Source organism: Sus scrofa, chromosome 8 (genome assembly GCF_054392235.1).
Source record: "Sus scrofa isolate SSC_HxYL_T2T_F1_AM1 chromosome 8, Sscrofa_HxYL_maternal_Yorkshire_Landrace_v2.0, whole genome shotgun sequence".
In the NCBI taxonomy this organism is placed as follows: domain Eukaryota; kingdom Metazoa; phylum Chordata; class Mammalia; order Artiodactyla; family Suidae; genus Sus; species Sus scrofa.
In genome coordinates this window covers 122,234,029-122,254,302 of record NC_139390.1, presented here as the reverse complement: position 1 = coordinate 122,254,302, position 20,274 = coordinate 122,234,029, and the positions used below count along the sequence as shown (strand labels likewise).

Genomic DNA, 20,274 nt, shown 5'->3' with positions numbered 1-20,274 from the left:
AAGAGCAAAATGATAGATTTAAGCAAACTCAGCAATCACATTACGTACAAATGATCTAAACATCCCAATTAAAGAGACTGTCAGATTGGATTTTAAAAAGCAAGACCCAACTATATGCTGCCTAGAAGACAAAAAATAAAAGAAAAAACTAGACAAAACTTTGGCACATGGAATATTTAAGCTTGTTAACCTCGTACAGAATGTTGCTTTATCTAATAAATGGCAGGACCTTCAGAATAAGAAAGTCATAATTGAGGACACTTAACTATAAGTGAGGCAGCGATCCAGGAAGGCCACATTTTAGAAACAAAGGGACGTTCATAAATTGGGGATAATTTACTCGAAATTCTTTTCAGGGCTCCAGGATGCAGAAACCTGAAAGCAACTTGGAACTATAGCAGAGGTTAGTGCCAAGTTAATTATTTGGAGTTAATTCCCTAAAAGTTAAAAATTGAGCCTTCACTCATAACCTGGTAATTTAATTTTGAAGAGCATAGAGTTCTAATTCTGTTCCACCGTTTCAGGCATATCTGCATTTTCCAGACCAAGCCCCCTCAGGTGTACTGGATCTGCTTGTGGATGAGTCTTTTCAGTTGTGTTGAATTATCTAAAGTTACAGTTCCCAACTGGGGGTGATTTTGACCCTCGGACATTTGGTAATGCCTAAAAATATTTCAGTTGTTGCAACTCAGGGGTGCTACTGGCATCTACTGGGTAGAGGGCAGATAGGTTGTTAGATGGCCTATACAGCACAGGACAGGACAGCTCCATTCAACATGGAATTATCTGGCCTACAATGGCAACAATGCCAAAGATGCAAAAGCCTGATCTAAATCAGTGATTCTAAACCAACAATTTCCAAAGAGTGCGCCCCAATTGTGCAGCACCGGTACTGCAGGGCTTGGGCTCCACATCTGACCTGCAGAGTTAGAAGCTCTGGAGGTGGGGCCCAGCCACCTGTGGTATAACAAGGTGTAGAGCTGATTCAGATAATGTTGGATTGAGATTAAGTTTCCTTACTAACTCCTGCTTTCTGCTGACTATCTAGACGAGTGACTTACGGGGAACTCATCCTCCGTGCCTTACTATCAGTACTCAACTCTTTATCACTGTTCTACCAAAAATGCTTTTTTTCAAAGGTAACTTGTGATCTTGTATATGGTTTCACTGTTCAACCCACATGGATCATCGCACCTGTGGCATTTAGCAACAGTAATCGCTGCTCCCACTTCCCTGAAATCCTCTGCTTCCTTGGCCTCCAAAAACTACACTCCTACCTTTCCAGCCAATTACTGGAAAAATCCAAGGAGCCTCAAACTTACCAAGTCCCAAACTGCATGATTTATAATTTATTATTCCTCCCCTTTTTCTCTCCCCCAAACCTTCTCCTCCTTGCTAATTCCCTCCTTTTCTGAATAAACGCAATACCCTATCAAAGTCATTAATCCTTGAAATCGGGCATTGCTTTTTTTTTTTTTTAACTTATTTCTATTAAGTCACTGACAAATTCAGATTGTTCTGTCTCTGAAACAGTGCTTCTGACTCTGTCCCACACGAAAAAAAATGCAAACTATTTGAGATGACATTTTTAAATTTGAAGTTAAGAGCAAGAATGATGATTTAATTCACAAGGCATTTTAAACGATGGGTCAACAGTACTGCTCTGTCCCCTCTCATGAACTAGTTTTGTCTCTTTGGCAGGCAAGAGCCACGGATCCAAAGCAGAATTTTTTTCAGTTATCTTGTTGTGCTGTATGTCCTTTGATGAGCTCTTTCTAATGTTATTCAATAAGGTAAGTCAAACAAAACAACAAAACATACCTGGGTTCCTGCAGGGTTGAACACCACGCAGTCCACGCTCCCTGAGCAACCGGTTGAGGGCAGGAAGCTTGGGATATTTAGGAATAAATAGGAAACAGCCTCTTGTTTTTTTGATAGAAATCAAGTGCAGAGCCAGGAGCTGTACCTCTCAGCGTTGCTAGTCAAAGCATGGTCAGCAGCCTAGTAGCATAGGCGTCACCTGTGTGCTTTGAGAAACAGACTCACCAGTTCACCTTAAACTTTAATGAAGCAAAATCCACAAATAACAAGAGTCCATGGGTGATTTGTATGCCCAGGCACCACTTTATAGTGCAAAGCTTTTCTAGAGATCTTAACTTTTCCCACGTGAACGCCTGTGAAGCAAACTTACCCAGACTTACCGTGCTTTTGAGTGGTGGGCTCTCACAATGTGGTCCCAGTAGCTTCATCATCACCAGGAAAATTGTCAGAATTGGAGTATTTGGAGCTCCTGTTGTAGCTGAGTGTTAAACCCGCGGAGTATCCATGAGGATGCAGGTTCAATCCCTGGCCTCACTCAGTGTGTTAAGGATCCAGCATTGCCATGAGCTGTGGTGTAGGTCACAGACATGGCTTGGATCCTTTGTTATTGTGGCTGTGGCACAGGCTGGCAGCTACAGCTCTAATTCGACCCCTAGCCTGGGAACTTCCATAGGCTGCAGGTGTGGCTCTAAAAAAAAAATAATAATAAAATTAAAAGAAAAGAAATTCAGTATCTCAGGCCACCCCACACCTACTGAATCAAAATTAAAGGAGAGCCCAGCTGTCTGAGTTTTAACTGCTACTACCTTAAGAGATGGCTGTTCTGGAACATAGATGCACAGAGAAGCTCTCTGCCTTTCTTTTTTTTTATGACTTTTATTTTTTTCCATTATAGTTGTTTTACCAGTGTTCTGTCAATTTCTAGTATACAGCAAAGTGACCCAGTCATATATATATATATATATATATATGCACACACGTATATATATTCTTTTTCTCACATTGTCCTCCATCATGTTCCATCACAAGTGACTGGATATAGTTCCCTGTGCTGTACAGCAGGTTCTCATTGCTTATCCACTCCAAATGCAATAGTTTGCATCTATTAACCCCAAACTCCCAGTCCTTCCCATTCCCTCCCCCTCCCTCTTGGCAGCCACAAGTCTGTTCTTTATTTTTTTTGGCTGTGCCTTCGGCATATGGAAGTTCCTGGGCTAGGGATGGAACCGGCCACAGCAGTGGCCCAAGTCACTGAAGTGACAACACCGTATCCTTAACCCCCTAGGCCACAAGAGAACTTCCCCTCATGGCTTCTTGAGTGTCTGTGAACACCGGCACTGCTGCAGACACGGTCAAATACCTAAAACGTGATCGAGGGCTAAATTGTAATTAGGAGAAGCTGAGTCGATGTTCCTTCATGAGTATTGTGACTAATAACATTTTGGATATCCACACAAAAATGTAGAGTTTACGAAGTGTTTTTCCTGCTATTTATTTTAATTCTCACTGCAATACAGGGACAGATCTATGACTACCTCCCAAGCAGATATGAAAACTAAGCTTGAGAAAGATGAAGTGACTTTCTAAAGGGCATGTTGATGAGAAGGGGCAGGGCCAGCCTTGGAATCCAAGAGCAGCATTGCAGAGATCTCTCACCAGCTGTTTGAAAAGTTAAATGGAGGAGGAGTTTCAAATGTAGCTGAAAACTCCCAAATATTTTTACTTCTGGGAAACAAATTTCAGACACTGAGATTAATAAAAAAGACTCTTAAGGAGATCCTGTCGTGGCTCAGTGGTTAAGGAATCCAACTAGGAACCATGAGGTTGAGGGTTTGATCCCCGCCCTTGCTCAGTGGGTTAAGGATCCGGCGTTGCCGCGAGTTGTGGTGTAGGTTGCAGACGTGGCTTGGATCCCGCTTTGCTGTGGCTCTGTTGTAGGCTCTGTCGTAGGCCAGCAGCTACAGCTCTGATTAGACCCCTAGCCTGGGAACCTCCATATGCCATGGGAGTGGCCCTAGAAAAGGCCCTAGAAAAGACAAGAAAAAAAAAAAAAAGATTCAAGAAAATTCACAACTCTTTCTAAAGTTTCAATAAGAACCACAAAAATATGAATACATAGATAAAGCAAATGATGCAAAATGTTAACATTTGGTGAATCTAAAGGAAGTATTTCTGAGCTTTCTTTGCCCATTTTCTGCAACTTTTACTTGAAAAGTAAAATCCACAAGGCTTTAACATGTGTCTGTGTGCTGAAGTAGATGAGATCCTATCTATAGGTAAGACGTCTTACCTATCATTGTGTATGTTTTTAGGACTTCTGGAGTTCCCTTTGTGGCTCAGTGGGTTAAGAATCTGACCTTGTCCCTGTGAGGCTGCAGGTTCAATCCCTGGCCATGCTCAGTGGGTTGAGGATCCCTCGTTGCTGTGGCTGTGGTGTAGGCCACAGCTCTGATTTGACCCCTAGCCCTGGAATATCCATATGCTGCAGGTGCACCGGTTAAAAGGAAAAAATAATTAAAAAATTTAAAAAATGATTTTAGGAGTTATGTCAAAATAGCTTCCAAGTATAAAAGAATGTATCTATGTCTGCATTGTGAGAAAGCAGGGAATAGACATATGAGTAACAAGCAAGGTGTATTTACATTTTTTCCTTTTGCAGTGAAGCTTATTAACTTATTCTAATATTCTTCATGGGATCAGTAATTCATTGTCAAAGGGGTGGCTCTGAGTTGCAGTTTTTATTAGTATGGTTGCTTTCAGTCTAGCCCCAGGCATAAGACCAGTCTCCCACAGAGAATCCTGAGGCATCTTTAGAGAACCTGGCTTTTTTTTTTTTTTTTTTCTTTTTAGGGCCACATCCACAGCATACAAAGTTTCCCAGGCTAGGGGTCTCATCAGAGCTACAGCTGCTGGCCTACGCCACAGCCACAGCAAAGCCAGATTCAAGCTGCATCTGTGACTTACACCACATCTCACAGCAAGACCAGTTCTTAACCCACTAAACAAGGCCAGAGATCGAACCTGTGTCCTCAGGGATACTAGTCAGGTTTGTTTCCTGCTGAGCCACGACAGGAACTCAGAGATTCTGGTTTTTGAATGTGCTGCGGCCCCAGTGCTATATAGGAATTCAACCCTGTAGCCAGGACCCACATTCGGCTACAACTCAGGACACTTCATAAGCTGTCCTTCTGCCTGTAATCACTTTCCTCACATTTCACAGCTAGGGTTTCTGAAAGCCTTTTTAAGTTAAATACTGAATTGGGGAAAAAATAACTAGAAAGACCTTTTTGAGACAACCAGAGAAATTTTGATTTAGATAACAGCATTTCTGTCAAAAGTGAATGTTGATGCCCACACGCACCCATAAGCCACTTGTAAGGAGCAGCCCTGCCACCCTAGGCTTGGGCGCTCTCAACCTCTCCTGTTCCTGTTGGACAGCAAGGAAACTGTGATAAGAGGGAACAATCACACATTGTTTACAGTTGACAAACACTTTTCCATTTACCATCTCATTTGGCCTCGTTTGACAACACACCATTCCCTCACTTGACCGCAGGGCTGGCAGACAGGCAGTATCAAGTTCCTTATTTCATAGACAAGACATCTGAGGGTCATCGGGTAACTAAGTTTCCCAGGGTCACTTGGGCAGTAAGGACCAGGTCTGATTTTCAAAGCGTTCTCATCTACTGCAGAGCCAGAGCAGCAAGTCACACCAGGGCCCTGCAGGACGTGGGCCAAGGCTGGAACAAGAAGAGGCTTTAGGGTCTGCACATCCACTCAGTGGCACCCAGAGAACCCAGCAGACATTTCTGAAAATGCCACGACTCATACATGCTTATTGGAGAATATTTGGAAAATTCAAAAAGAAAGGAGAAAGGAAAGAAGGAAGGAGGAAGGGAGGGAAGGAAGAAAGGCATGATACCGCAACCCGGAAGTAGCCATGGCCGCCATGTGAGCATATATTCTCTCAGATTTCTTGTTTTATCTAAACCCATGCTCTCCAAACCTTCAGGAAGAGGCTTATGACTAACAAAGCTTAATGCACAGCTTTCCTTGAAGTCGAACATGCCTCTACCTCCCCGTGTGAATGGCTGCATAGTATTCTATTGAGTAGCTAAACCACAAATATTGAGTGGTTTCTTCAGGACTTAGGACTGCCTCTGTAGACTCTAGAAGCCTAATTATGCTGCAGGAAATGATTCACAGTCCGTTTGTAATTGCTGGCCTCTTTCCTTTTCTTCACTTGCTCCAGTGAACCATGGAAACATTGCCTGGAGGCCTGGGATATAGGGCAGAAGGTTAGATTCCCAGAGAAGCCAGGCCTGAGTAGCTGGTAGTACTTTAGAAACAGAAATAGAGAAGACACCAGCCAGTAGGAATCTTTCTTTTAAATACCAAATAATTTCAATGAAAAACAACACAAAAACAGGGGCAGTACAATGTGCTGTTCCCTCCCAACTGCTCCACTGGCCACTTGCAGGGGAATTAGCAAGAAGCAGTAATGGGAGTTTGTAGGTCTGAAGTTTCTGCAGTTGAGTGCAGTGGATTATTTCTCTAAAGTTTTGGTAATGAAAGCGTCATAACAGTGAGGCAAAAGTTAAGGTTTAAAGGTCTTCGTGGGTAACTCAACTTCATTCTGGAATTCTACCACAAAAGGCAAAATGCCCGTGAGCCATATTGGAGATGGAAAATCAGGTAAAATTGTGGCCAGACCAGGGCAAATGTTGGAAAAACTAACTTGCCACTGTATCTCTAAATGACTGTGGAGCCCTCTGGAAATATCATTTTCTACATTTGTTTGCTTTAAAATGGCATTTTACTTGAAGAGCTACTTAACCTGCTGGATATTAGCCAAAATTGCATTGCTTAGGATTAAATAGTGCAAGAATTCTTCATAAAAACCATAGCAAGTCTGGGTGCTTCTGGTGATGGGTGAAAATAAAACAAGCAACACTAACAAACACAAAACCAATAATACCTCCTTGCCTTACTTGGCTTTGAAGAGTGTTGCTTTTTAGCCTTCACTGTGTTCACTGAACAAAAGAAGATTTTTTTCAACAGAGGTTAAAATTGTTTGGGAGTCGGCCTGTTCCCTTCCCATAGGCCTACTTGAGCAAACCGTCCTGTTTGATCGTGGACATGTGTCCTACCTCCTCACTGCTGGTTCACTGTCCTTTGGCTTCCAAGCTCGGGGGCCCTCCACTCTTGCATCCCAGTGGATTTACCTAGGCCGCTTTCCGGCCATCCTTTGCAATCAGTTCAAGCTAGGATCAAACACCGAGACCTATCAGCCATCCTAGAGCTAGAGTTTGCACTTAGATTTCACAGCAAGGCTCTAAACAGTTACGTGACTTTCAAAGAGCTGGGATGAGGATTCCTCTAGAATTACTTTGATTCAGGGTGCTCTTGGCCAGTTCACACAATTCTCCCTCATATGGCATATAGTCTGATTTCCTTGCAGAGTAGATGCTTCTTTACAAATCAGAGGTCCTGGTTCCCATTAGGAAATTTGAACACAATCAAGCTTTGGAATATATCTACCCACAGGTTAGGAAAAAAGCTCAGCTATCTCTTCTCCCACAGGGGAATGTGAGATGTGGGTCTCTGTGGGCCTCTCATTGTCACTGGCAGGCGGCTGTTGGAGCTGTTTTCAGCTGTATTGGGTTGCTCCAAAGGACCTCTTGATCTAGCAGCACTATTAACCTGGAGAAGTCACGCTCCAGAAGCAGAAAACAAAATAGGTCGAAGAAAATTTGCCTTAAGTGGTTTTTTTTGTCCCACCTCATGTTATATTGCTAACAAAGAGGAAAAATAATGACCTGGAAACCTCTGTTTTAAAGAAGTCTGTTCTCTGCCTTAAAGAGAAAGATGTACCTACTGTTTCCATATTTGCATTATGGTTAATTTTTAAAGGTCTCATTCTGGTCTAATAAGAACTATGTGGGAAATGGGGTTTTTCCAATGTCCTTTCAAAGCTTGATGAGAGCATAGTGCAGAGAGTCAATTGTCTGGTCTTCCATGGAGTATAAGGTCCTGTATCTCCAAGGTGTATATGCATTGCTGCAGGAATATGACGATCTTCTAAATGCCAAACCCTCCTCCAGTCTATGTGGTCAATAGGTGATGTCTGAGTTAGATCCTTGGCATCATTTTAACTACACCCTGAAGTATTTATACCACTACCTGTCCATTTAACTTTTTTGTGGGCTCCATTAAATATATCCTCTGACACCAATGACTAACAGTCATTCCACTGTAGGAAACAGATTATCTTAGTTTTCTATCATTGTCTAACAATATTTCCACAAACGCAGCAGCTTAAAACAACACACATTTATTATCTCACAATTTCTATGAGCTAGGAGTCTAAGCATGGTGTAAGTGGGTTCTCTGCTTCAGGGTTTTGCAAGGCTGCAATCAAGGTGTCAGCCAAGGATGTGGTCTCATTTGAGACTCGACTGTGGAAGGATCCACTTCCAAGCTCAGGTAGTTGTTGGAAGATTTCAGCTCCTTGCATTTGCCTTCTTTCTTCGGATGAAGGCTAGAGACTGCCCTTAACTCCTTGAGGCATCCTATAATTTCTTCCCACATGGGGCTTCCTAAGATAACTGCTTGCTCCTTCAAAGCCAGCAAAGGAGAGACAGCAATAAGATGAGTATTGAAATGTTTTATAATATAATCATGTAATCATTTACATGTAATCATACAATGATTCATTTAAATACATCTGATTTGTAACACACAAAGATTATCCTAAGTCCTGCCCTATTATATGCTTTTAAGTATATTGTGTTTGTTGTTCCTACATGGGAATAAAAAACTTGAATTATTTCTTTGCCTCCTTCAACATTAGAAGATGGTTCCTCTGCTTACAGCAGACTTTCAAAAAACTGTGCTCCTCCTTGGAGGAAAACTTTGCAAAATATTGTTTCCACTTTGATGTGCTAGCTTTTACCCTACATTGAGAAGCAAGTGTCTCTCTAGTCACATTTTTAGGCAATCACTGGGGAACAGATCTGCCATAAATTTCTCCTCTAATGGGTCACACTTGGATACAAAGAATACCAGGTTATTTTTATAAAAATGTTAAGTCTCTAGGTATTTTTAAAAATAGTATTAATGGGGCATTCTGTCAAGAGTACATAGCTATTCTTACCAAGTCTTTTCAAGTTGGTTGCAACTTGATTCACCCAAGAAGATTAGCCAGCTGTCTTAAACAAGTTTTTTTTTTTTTTTTTTCTTTCTTCAAAGCTTGTGTCGCCTTATTAGAACATCCCTAGGGAGTCCCACCCACAGCACTCAGTGTTAAATACTGGCTTGATTCCCACCCTTCTGATCGCCTGCTATACAAAATCTGTGATTTCTTGGGGCATGAAGGAAATCCTCCCATTGGTGGGAGGGTTGGCAGCTCCTGATATGGGATCACTGGCTATTTTGTCCAAGGTGCAGCATTTCCCTTTGACCAGCAATGCCATTTCTAAACTCACAGCATTTTCAGAGGAGATGAAAAATGCCATATTGAAACGTGGATTATTCTGGTTGTTCTAGTAATTTTAAAATCCTGAACTCATTAAATAATGAAGATGTGATTTTAGTTTATGAAGTTCTTAGCTGCTTTAACAAAAAGTGTCATTCATTAAAAAAATTTTTCCTCCTGGGAATCTGGGGTTAATGGATGCAAACTACTGCCTTTGGAATGGAAAAGCAATGAGATTCTGCTGTATAGCATGGAGAACTATATCTAGTTATTCGTGATGGAGCATGATAGAGGATAATGTGAGAAAAAGAATTATATGTATGTGTGACTGGGTCTCCTTGCTGTACAGTAGAAAATTGACAGAATACTGTAAACCAACTATAATGGAAAAGATAAAAATCATTTAATAAAAAAAAAAAATTCCTGTCAGAGTTCCCACAGTGGTTCAGTGAATTAAGAAACCAACCTTGTCTCTGTGAGGAGGTGGATTTGATCTCCAGCTTTTTTTTTTTTTTTTTTTCTCAGTGAGTTAAGGATCCAGCATGGCTGTGAGCTGCAATGTAGTTGCAGATGTGTCTGGGATCTGGAGCTGCTGTGGCTGTGGAGTAGGCCTGTAGCCGTAGCTCCAATTCAACCCCTAGCCTGGGAACTTCCATATGCTGCAGGTGCGACCCTCAAAAGAAAAAAAATTCACCCTTAACAAAACTTATGAAAAGGATATTTTTGAGTGTACAAGTTGTTACTTGAGGATGTCAACTCTTCTCCTTAATCTTTCGTCTGTAACCATAGTGTGTTTATATCTCAGTGCATAACGTTCAGTAATTTTCAAAACTGGCTATAAGATAGCTAGGTACTTGAATCGTTCTTCAGGATATTTCCTATTTCTAATATTTCCTTCTTTTTTATTTTTTAATTTAATGGAAGAATTGCAGAGATTTTTTAATATTTATTTATTTTGCTTTTTAGGGCCACACCTGTGGCATATGGAGGTTCCCAGGCGAGGGGTCCAATCGGAGCTACAGCTGCTGGCCTGTGCCACAGCTACAACAAAGCAGGATCCAAGCCATGTCTGCAACCTACACCACAGCTCACGGCAATGCCAGATCCTTAACCCACTGAGCAAGGCCAGGGATCGATCCCACATCCTCATGGTTCCTAGTTGGGTTTGTTTCCACTGCACTCCAGTGGGAGCTCCTAATGTTTCCTTCTATTCCACCACTTTTTTTGGCCACTTTTTTCTGCCTTGTCATCTTTTTTTGTCTCCGGAAACTTCTTTTCTGTTGCTTGCGGATACAACACTTGGATGTGTGCGGGACTGGGGATTCAAAACGGGGTGAGTGGTAATTGCCAGGAAATCACTGCATTTCCCTTCTCTCCTCTCCCTTCCCTCCACCTCCAAGAACAGTGACTGGTGTCAGGACAGATTCTTGGTCCATGGTTCCCTGTTGGGGGGTTTGGGGGTGTGTTCATGGGGCCTCGCTTCTGTCTCTCTTTGCCTCCCTGCAGTGTCCACAGGTTTTTCTCAATCTTGTAAGCCCCTCAGGGAAGATCTTTCCCCCAGAGGGGGATGGGGTGCAGTCATGTAATTATCCAGCTGCTCTGGCTAAAAACATCTCTTAGGTAAGTGGGGAGGAAACCATTTGGCTTGCAGATCCAAGCTGCCTTCTCAAATCTTGCTTTAGCAATGATACAACTAGTGCGTTGGTGTCTATTTGACAACTGGGTCTTTTTGGTTTGTCCCTCATCTAGAGGCGAAAGGGGGGCTATGAATTAATATCCTCAAATACCAACAAAGTGCTATCGACCTGGATCTGCCTCACAGTGAGAGAGTCTTGGGTGGAAGTCGGGGGCAATGGGAGTTTTGTGGGCAGCAGAGCTTGTGATCAGCTTCACAGGGCCTGCTCAGGAAAGCAGAAAAAAGCCGGATGTCCTATGAAATGAGGGCGTTTGGGATGTGAGCCACTAAGCCAAGTTTAGTTCTTCCTGATTCTATCCAAATCATAGCAGTGTTGCCAAAGTTTCAGTGGAGACTCTGGACAGGAAGCCAGGCTTGAGAAACCTGCTCAAAACATGCCTGGCGAATGCCCAGGGCACAACTCAGAGTCCCAAAAGGTGGACATCCTCCGTGAGTCCTGCTGACAGAAAAGGACAAGCTGACCATGGCCCTGATGGAAGTGGGCTGGCTCACAGCTTCAGAGTAACAGTGTGTCCCCAAACTGCTACCCTCCAAATTAAGAATCATGACTTAGACCAACCAAGCCCTTCAGGGAGGTAAACTCAAGGCTTCCATTAAAAAGAGAGGAGGGGGCCCCGCCTGACTGGGAAAGTTATGTAGAGAATGGACCATCCGCGCAGAAGCTACAATGTCCTGTTTCATCCAAATGAACAGCATGAAGGACTCCCCCAACCACCTGTCAGCCCTAGCCAAGGTTCAGGCTGAGCAAAGAGAAGTGTCTTGGACAGACAGGGAAAAGCAAGGTCTTTATTTTTCCCTCTTTGGTGATGGGAGCAAATTTATTGAATGAGATGCCTCAAAACCAAAGGAAATGCAGTGTCCACCCCTGGGTGCTTGACAACATCACCAAGAATGATGGCTCCAGCCCCATGGATCTGCCTTTGGATTCTCTTTGCAGCCTCCTCCTTTCTCCTATAGGTCTGTGCCTGCCTCAGGGAGCATGGGGTAGATGGAGTAGGTGAGAAGGGGCTGCAGGCCCCCACTGGCACTAACTGTGTTCTTATTCACCTCTACTTGATGGTGACTTGTCCTCATCCTGCAGCCCAGGGCCTCCTGGCTCACAGGCACAGGAGGCTTCTTGTTATCATCATTGTCACAGACTTTTTCCACACTTCAATAATGTACATCTCTGCCCATTACCAGCTGTGTGACCCTAGGCAAATTAGTCAGCCCCTCTGATCCTCATGTTCCTTATCTTAAAGAGATCATATTTTTTTTTCAGGATTTATGTGCATATTAATTTGAATAGTATAATATTTGTATTGCACTTAACAGAGCATCTGGCCATAAGAGGCATTTATTAAGTAATGTCATTATTATTATCCTCAGTACCATCATTAACACTGTCATTACTGTTATTACTGGTAGCTTATTTAGATTGCCTATGTTAATATGTTTGTTATACACCTCTGTGTATAAGTGGACCTTTGAACAACGTGGGTTTGAGCTGTGCCAGCCCACTTATACACAGATATTTCCACTAATTACATACTACAGTACCTCATGATCCATGGATGGTTGACTCCATGATTGTGGAACCAGGGATAAGGAAGGCAAACTGTGAAGTTATATATTCAGATTTTCAACTGCTTGGCAGGCCAGTGCCCCTAAATTCTCATTGTTCAAGGGTCAACTATATTCACATATACACACACCAATTTCTGCATCCAAACACTTAGATCTTTGAATGACTAGCACTTGTATTATATGGTATAGCACACATATTTTATGTACAGAATATATCTGTTATTTTTAGGGCAGCAGGATGAACACCCAATGAAATTTTATTCCTATAGCTAGTTTTGGAATAAAAGAACAGTATTTGGATTTTAATTCCCCATTTTCATCATTCATTTGGCTTGGGGAATAATATGGATGTCCATTATCTTAGTTTAACCAGGCTGTTGTAACAAAACACCATAGACTGAGTGCCTGAAACAAAAGCAATTAGTTTCTCACAGTTTTGGAGGCTGGGAAGCCCAAGATCAAGGTGCCGACCAACTGGATTCTCTGAAGAAGTCCTGCTTCCTGGCTTGCAGACTACTGCCTTCTCACTATGTCCTCACACGGCAAAGCTCTTCTTACAAGGGCACAAATCCCATCATGAGGGCCCCATCCTTCTGACCTCATCTAAACTTAATTATCTCCAAATGCCGTCACAATGGAGGGTTAGAACTTCAACATATGGATTTGGGGGAACATAATTCAGTCCAGGGCAGTCATGTTTAGCTCTCTCTAATCTAGATCAGTCCAACAAAGGATCTGGGTATTTCTCAAGATGGAGAAAGCAACATAAGTGGAAATAGTATTATGTGATACATTTGCTTTAGGAAACAGATCTAGCACAAAGGAACTCAGTGGCTAGTGTTTATAAGACCATGACTGTTTACTTTGGAATATTCAGTCATCTTAGAATGCCCATGAGTGAAAAGACATGTGGAATTCAAACCCCATCTGGGCCAGTAGGCTCAGATTCCTCAAGAGCATAAAACATTGGCATCCAAATTAACTAAAATCATTAATTAACCACAGGACAAGACGTGTTAGAAATGAGTTACATATTTTTCATGTTGTGTGAATCTAGAAAAGGTAATATAGGGACAAAGTGCATTCACTTTGCCAACAACTAGAAACATACCAGAGAAAAATTAGAAAGCCTCAAAGCCACACACACACACACACACACAAATAAAAATTGTTTATTGATGGCTGCTGAGCTGTATTGTTTTATTTAAACGTCACAACAACTTTAAAGAAATACTATTCTATAGATGAGGTATCTGAGGCCTAGGGAGTTTAAACAACTCATCCCAAAAAGAGGAGTTAGTAAGCGGCAGTGGAGCTCTGAAGTTGCAAAGAAACCATATACCACCTCACTACCCACTGAATTAGCACCACTGCTGCACTGGTTGTTTGTACTGTGTATAGATAGCACCATTTTAAAGCATGGCAGTTGAAGCAAATGTAGGAGTAGAGGTGGGAGCACATGGACTGGGCATTCAAATGACTCCTCTCCTCTTTTTTTTTGCCTTGGGAGCAGCAGCTTGATGTGGGATCTCAGTTCCCAGACCAAGAATTGAACACAGGGCACTGCAGTAAAAGCACTGAATCTTAACCACTAGACAACCAGGGAACTCCCGAGAGTCTCTCCTCTTAGAAATCCTGTGATGGGTTCCTGAACCATGTTATCCATTAGCATTTATGTCCTGTTGACCACTAACATATCAGCCATGTTTCTAAATAATATCTGGGCACTTTGACAAGCTGACATTTTTAAAGCAACAACAACACTAAATACAGTTTCCCTGAGTATCTGAGGGGATTGGTTCCAGGACTCATGCAGATACCAAAATCCAGGGATGCTCAAATCCCTATATAAAAAAGCACAGTATTTGCATGTAACCTGCACATATCCTCCCATATACTTTATATCATCTCTAGATTACTTATAATACCTAATACATGTAAATGCTATATAAACAGTTACCAGGCATGCAGCAAGTTCAAGTTTTGCTTTTTGGAAGTTTCTGAAATTAAAAAAAATATGTATCTTTTCCATCCATGGTTCGTTGAATCCACTAGACAACTAAACACAGGGCCAAGTGTTCTTTTCCTTTTCAATAAATTTCTCATTTAAAAGACAATACAATTTTTTCAGAGTCCAAACCCTAAAATACAGCAATGATTCCATATGTCTGGAACATTTCCACTTAAATAGCTCCCCTCTTAGGCTTCAGTGGATAAAGCCCCTCTCCGGGACCCTGTGTGCCAGGAATGGAGCAAAGTACTTTCCGTTGAACTAATCCTCACAGTCACCTTACACGTACCTGCTACTGTGTGCACACCCTCTTCCACAGATGAGGAAATGAATGGATACTCAGAGAGTTTTAATACATTATCCAAAATCACAGGGTGGAAGCAGAAATCAACCCCCAGCTGAGGGTTCCACAGTGCCGACCACACTGCTGGACTTTGTTTCAAAGGGGCAGGTATGTTCCCACCTGGGGCAAGAACCCACCAGGAACTAGCTGGGAGCCTGGGGCATTTCTCCCGGTGACTGTTTGAAAAGGTTTCGCTCTATACCAGGGCTGACACCTCTGACATCCACACTCAGAGTAGAAACAGTGACTATTAGTGAAGCAGGAAATCTTCCAATGATAATAAGGAGACCCCCCTCAGTGTGCCCTGCCAGCCCTGGATCCTGTCCGACAGGTGTATGGCCTCGAGCCACTGCCTGTCCTGTCTTCCCAGGAACAGCAGAGCAGCCGGGTCACCTGCACAAGGAATTAGAAGGTTTGCGTTCACCTCCAAGTCTTCCCCTCTGCATAAGCTTCAGTTAACTATACTCATTCCTCAATATTTTTCTGTTCCACAGATAAAATACCTCCTCTCTTATATTCACTTATAGGCAATGAATAACTACCTCATGAGGCATTGACTCATTTGTGTACCTGGGAGCAAAGTGAGACATAGCAAGATTCCACCCTAACAATAAGGAGTATTATTATCCTTATTTTACAGAGGAGAAAATTTGAGATCAGGGAAGGCACACAGTTAGGAAACGTGCCTACTGACTGATCCAGAGTTCACACGTTGATATTGCCTCCAGTGAGTTAGTGGCACAGGTCTAGAAGCTGAGCTTCTCAGCATTCCTTTCAAAGTCCTTCCCTGAGATGAACTGAGAATTATGTCACCTTTTCCTAATATACCTCAGTGCTGGCATTATGAATATATTATTAATGTATGTTGAAGAAGCAGCTGTCAAGGAAGGTGCTGTGGAATACAGAACAATTGGATGCTAGCGCCCGTAACAGCCCCAAATTTGATTTTCCTCAGATGGTTCTGACTGTACTAGCTTTTTATTCTCTTTTTTCTTTTTTTCTTTTTGGCTGCACCTGTGGCTTGCAGAAACTACCTGCCCCCCCCCCCAGGCCAGGGATCAAACCTGTGGCACAGGAATGACCCACCTCACAGCAGTGACAACACGAGATCCTTAACCGCTAGGCCACCAGGGAACTCCTGTGCTTACTCTTTAGTTCCTAACCTCTATTACTTCAGTTAGAGTGAAATATGTCTTTTATAGCATAACCATCTTCTTGCAAAATTAATCCTCCAGTTGAAAGCTGAAGCAGCCTCTCCATAAGTGAATCCTTCATCAGAGCTCACATGGCAATGCTGGCTGTCTGCACAGTGGCAGTGAAAGTGTCATCGAAGGTGCAACGAACAGCTCCTGGTCAAGGGCATCTTCACATCTCTCCCACCCTGAGTTTACCCTTGGGCTTTTGTTGGTGGCTTCCATATTATTCATTTCCCCTTCTCTAGGTGATGGAAGCCTGACACTAATTAGGTAAAAATGCTCTTTCCCCGCTTTTGACAAATGCTTCTAGTGGACTCAACCCCATCCTGAACTCCAAGATAGACTCTCTCCCTTAGCAGAAAGTGTTTCATGTACCAGCCTGTAATACATACTTGGGCAGAACAGCGTACTCCCCTTGCTCTCATGATGGATTCGTATGTGGGCCTTCTACCCAAGCTGGTCAAAAGCAAGTAGATCTCCTAGTTACTGCTGAGAAAATGAACAAAGAGACTCTCCCTTCCCTAGACAATGTGGTGTGAGGGGGACTGTCTTGTGGCAGTGGCAGCCACTTGCCACCATCAGGGATACATCTGGAGCTACCACAAGAACCCTGGAATCTGAGGATAAACTTGAAAAAGACAGTGAGAACCTGAGTCCATGGAGACATGGCTGAGCTGCCAGTCAAGACTCACTTGAGGTCAGACTTCTCTCCTGGCTTTTGAGTTATGTGAGCCAGGCAAGCCTCTGTATGGTCTAAGCCAGTTTTCTGCTCCTGTAACACAGAGGGCTGGGCTCTTGTCTGTGACGACAGAACTAATTTGTCTGTGCTTCTTTCACATCTGCTAACACTGTGCCTTGCTCAAACTAGGTGCAAACACAGTTTTGAAAAGTAGAAGTACTTCATTATTCATTATTCAATGCATCCATGAAATCAGCCTGTGTTGCTGTGGTGCTTATGACTCTCCTTGATAAGCGAATGTTTTTTAATAGCTAGACCTGTGCACTGATCTGACACAACAAGGCTGAAAATATTTAGTTTTCTAACAAACGCTGAATGATGCATGTAGAAAGCACATAATGAAAGTGAGATTTGTGAGTTGTATCTTGTTATCACACACAGGAGTGATTTTGGTCCTCACATCAAACAGTATTATGGCCTTTCATAGAAAAATGTGTTTTTATTTATTTGATGGGTTCATTACCTTATAAAGAACTGTCATATTACGAAGAATTTCTGGATCTGAGATCAAGATGGTGGAGGAGTAGGACATGGAGCTCACCTTCTCCCATGAATGCATCAAAAAAAAAAATCTACAGAGAGAATGATTATTACAGAATATCTACTGAAAACTTTCAGAAGACCTCAGAATTCTACACACAACTGGGTAGAGCAAAAGGAAAAAGAGAGAGAGAGCAGAGAAAAAAATGAATCGGGAAAGGACGAGTACTCCTAAGAGGGTGCTCGTAAAGAGGAAAGGAATCCACACACTGGAGCCACCTAACTGGCTGGGAGATCAGCCAGAAAAGAGCAAGAGCCTCAAAGCCTCGGAGAAAAGTGCAGCAAAAGCTCTGAGGAGGGCAAAGACCATGAGAGAGAAGTGCACAGATCATTGGTACTACCACCCGGGACACCACAGCCTGCGATACTCAGGCAGGGTCTCGGTGCTAAAGCTGAGGCTTTGGAGGTCAGTTATGGAGGTCAGCCAACTACTGTTGGCTGTGTGAAAAAGCCTGATGGGGCTAGAGAGTGCTGTGCCACGGCAGAGGGCCTGCAGGAGGAGACCTCTGCCCACCAGAGAACGAGGTGCCATTATTGGGTTTTGCAAGATGAGGAAGGGTGGGATGGCTACGGGAACTTTTTTTTCTCTGTGCATGCACAGGCTCTCAGGTGATAGGGTCTATCTTGCGTGGACTATAGGGGTAGCTTCCAACTTCTGCAGCCATCTTGGACTCCAGAGATGAGCATGGGCCACCACCAGTGAGGGTCCTGTAACCAAGAACCACCTGCCACCCTAGTCACCCTAGTGGTCACAGCCATGGAGGCCCTGAAATTGAGTATCACCCATTGTCCCCATCTCTCTGGAAACACTCATGCCCCACTGTTGCCACTGCCAAGGACCCTGTGATGAGACACCGCCTGCAGTTGCCACCAATTACCTCCACTGCCCTGGCAGCACACATAAGCCTTGCACCTGCACACCTCTAATCAAAACCCAAAGCAGTCCTCACACCAAAAGAATAGTAAACCCACAAAAGTTACCCAAGAAGGCTTCTGCATATAAATAGCCCTTTAGGACTACAGTAGATAACTATTTCTCCTAAACTCACAGTTAAGAAAAATACATGCAAAATGAAGAAGTAAAGGAACCATTCCCAGTTAAAATAATAGGAGATTTTCCCCAAGGAGCAAACAATGAAACAGATATCTGCGGTCTAAGAGACACCAAGTTCAAAAAGGAAATAGTGAAAATACTGAAGGAATTAATAACAGCTATTGACAGTAATGCATATTACTTTAAAAAAGAATTAGAAACTATATGGAGGAGCCAAGAAAAATTAGAAAATTCATTTGCAGAGATGAAACCTGAGTTAAAGCATGGAACAGCAGAATGAATAATGCAGAGGAATGAAGTGACGTGGAAGGCAGGATAATGGAAATCATCCAATAAATCAGGACAGCAGACAGAAACCAAATGAAAAAAAAAATGAAAGTAATACAAGAGATCTATGGGACAATATAAACCAGGACAATCTACACACAATAGGGATCCCAGAAGAAGAAAGAGAAAAGGAAATTAAGGATATATTGAAGAAATTATGGCTGAAAACTTTCCAAATCTAAAGAAGGAAACAGATATCCAGATAGAGGAAGCACAGAGGGTTCCAAACAAGTTGAACCCAAACAGACTTAACCAAGACATATCAAAATAAAAAGTGGCAAAATTTAAAGATAAGGAGAGGATTCTAAAGGCAGCAAGAGGGGATTAAGATGGCGGAATAGAAGGACTGGAGCTCAACTTCTCTCCTAAAAACAACAAAATTCACAACTATAGGCTGAGAAATCTTCACTTGAATGGACTAGAAACCTTAAAAAAGATATCCTACTCCAGAAGAAGTGGAGGAAGCCACATCAAGAGGTAGGAGGGGTGATTTTGTGATACAAACAACCCTATACCTCCCAGGTGGAAAGCCCCACAGACTGGAAACTAACTGGTTCACAGAAACTCACCTACAGGAGTGAGAGTTCTGAGCCCCACATCAAACTCTCACATGTGGGGATCTGGCACTGGGAGAAAGAGCCCCTGGAGCATCTGGCATTGAAGGCCAGTGGGGCTTGTGCACAGGAGCTCCACCAGACTTGGGGAAACAGAGACCCCATTCTTAAAAGGTGCACACAGACTTTCACATGCTCTGGGTCCCAGGGCAAAGCAAAGTCTCCATACGAATCTGGGTCAAACCTGACTGCAGTTCTTGGAAGACACCCTGGGAAAATAGGGGTGAATGTGGCTTGTTGTGAGGAAAGGACATTGGAAGCAAAGCTCTCGGGAATATTCAACAGCCTGCATTTCTCTGGAGGTGGCCATTTTGGGAAAACCTAGCCCCACCCCTCAGTCAGTGCTGAGAAGCCCCAGGGCAAACAACAATCCAGGTGGGATCACAGCCACGCCCCTCAGTAAACAGGCTACCTAAAGACCCCTCAGGCACACAGCTGCCTCTAATCCCATCCAGAGACTAAGCCCCACCCACCAGAGGGATTAGAATCGGCTCCACCTACCAGGGGGCAGGCATCAGCCCCTCCCATCAGGAAGCCTACAGCAAGCCCCCCTACCAACTTCAGCCACAAAGGGGGCAGCCACCAGAGAGGCTACAACTCTATTATCTATCAAAAGGTCACCACACCAAAAACCTATAAAAATGAAAAGACAGAGAACTATAACTCAGATGAGGGAGAAAGGAAAAACCCCAGAAACTCGGCTAAGCTGTGAGGAGATTCTCAGCCTCCAGGAAAAAGACTTTAGACTGTTGATGCTGAAGATGATGCAAGACATTGGAAATAAACTGGAGGCAAAGATGGATAACTTACAGGAAACACTGAACAAAGAGATACAAGATATAAAACTTAAACAAGAAGAGATGCAAAATACAATAACTGAAATACAAAAT

The 20,274-nt window shown here is 42.9% G+C and overlaps 1 long non-coding RNA gene across 2 annotated transcripts; it reads left to right on the top strand.

Moving 5' to 3' along the window:
- Window positions 1–356: 356 nt before the first annotated feature.
- On the top strand, window positions 357–17,513 carry LOC146401017 (uncharacterized). 2 transcript variants are annotated; one of them, XR_014813259.1, is made up of 3 exons: window positions 357–403; window positions 1,702–1,793; window positions 16,150–17,513. It is a non-coding gene; the product is annotated as an uncharacterized LOC146401017 (long non-coding RNA). The 2 variants fall into 2 exon arrangements; XR_014813258.1 differs by lacking the exon at window positions 16,150–17,513 and adding an exon at window positions 5,514–8,652.
- The last annotated feature ends 2,761 nt before the right edge of the window (window positions 17,514–20,274 follow it).